Consider the following 867-nt stretch of genomic DNA (forward strand, 5'->3'; position numbering starts at 1 on the left):
GCAAAGTTAGGATGCTTTTTCCAGCCCGGATTGTAAGTATTGGAATAAGGGTTGTTCCCTTAATGAATGAAAGCTGCATTTGCTTGTTCTTGAGACTCACTTGGTATGACTTGTCCAAGAGGGCAATTTGAAGTATGGTGAGTGTAACTAGAACAAGTCATGCACATTTCATTGGAAGGATGAGAATAAGATTGGATTGCCGGACCTTGATTCAAAAGGAATTTATTAAATCTTTGAGTAAGATTTTTGACCTCAGCGGCAATTTCCATGGAAGAGTCTATTTGATTTAGAGCTTTCTTGCCTCCCATATTTGCTAAGTGACCACCCCTAGAAGATGAAGATTTATGCATTGAGTTTTCACTCATTTTTTTGAAAAGAAGCCAAATTTCATCTTCATTTCTTTCTATGTAGCTTCCGCCACAAAAAGCATCAACAATGCCCTTATTGGCATCGGATAAACTTGAAAAGAAACATTGAACTAATTGCCACTTAGGAATGTCATGATGTGGACACTTCCGTAGCAAGTCATTCAAACGTTCCCATGTTTCATGAAGGGGTTCTCCTTCTTATTGTTTAAATTCACGAATGGAAGTTCTCATAGCATTGGTTCGACTTGCGGGGTAATACTTCTTTAGGAACTCTTGTTGCAATTGTGCCCAAGCGGTGATTGTATTTGGCCGCAAGTTGTTAAACCAATATTTAGCTTTATCCTGAAGAGTGAAAGGAGCTTCATTTTTAGGACTTCTTCCGGAACATCCGTGATTTTTACGATGGAATAAACTTCTAAGAACTCATCTAAATGTTTATAAGGCTCTTCATTGCTCAACCTATAGAAAATGGGGCACATGTTAATGGTAGAAGCCTTAA

The 867-nt window shown here is 38.2% G+C and overlaps 1 non-coding gene across 1 annotated transcript; it reads left to right on the forward strand.

Moving 5' to 3' along the window:
- Positions 1–495: 495 nt before the first annotated feature.
- Positions 496–604, forward strand: LOC132280534 (small nucleolar RNA R71). The gene has a single exon (XR_009471592.1). It is a non-coding gene; the product is annotated as a small nucleolar RNA R71 (small nucleolar RNA).
- Positions 605–867: the final 263 nt, after the last annotated feature.

The sequence above is a fragment of the Cornus florida genome, unplaced genomic scaffold (assembly GCF_030987335.1).
Source record: "Cornus florida cultivar Cherokee Brave unplaced genomic scaffold, ASM3098733v1 CherokeeBrave_3.0.0_Hap2_Chr10, whole genome shotgun sequence".
In the NCBI taxonomy this organism is placed as follows: domain Eukaryota; kingdom Viridiplantae; phylum Streptophyta; class Magnoliopsida; order Cornales; family Cornaceae; genus Cornus; species Cornus florida.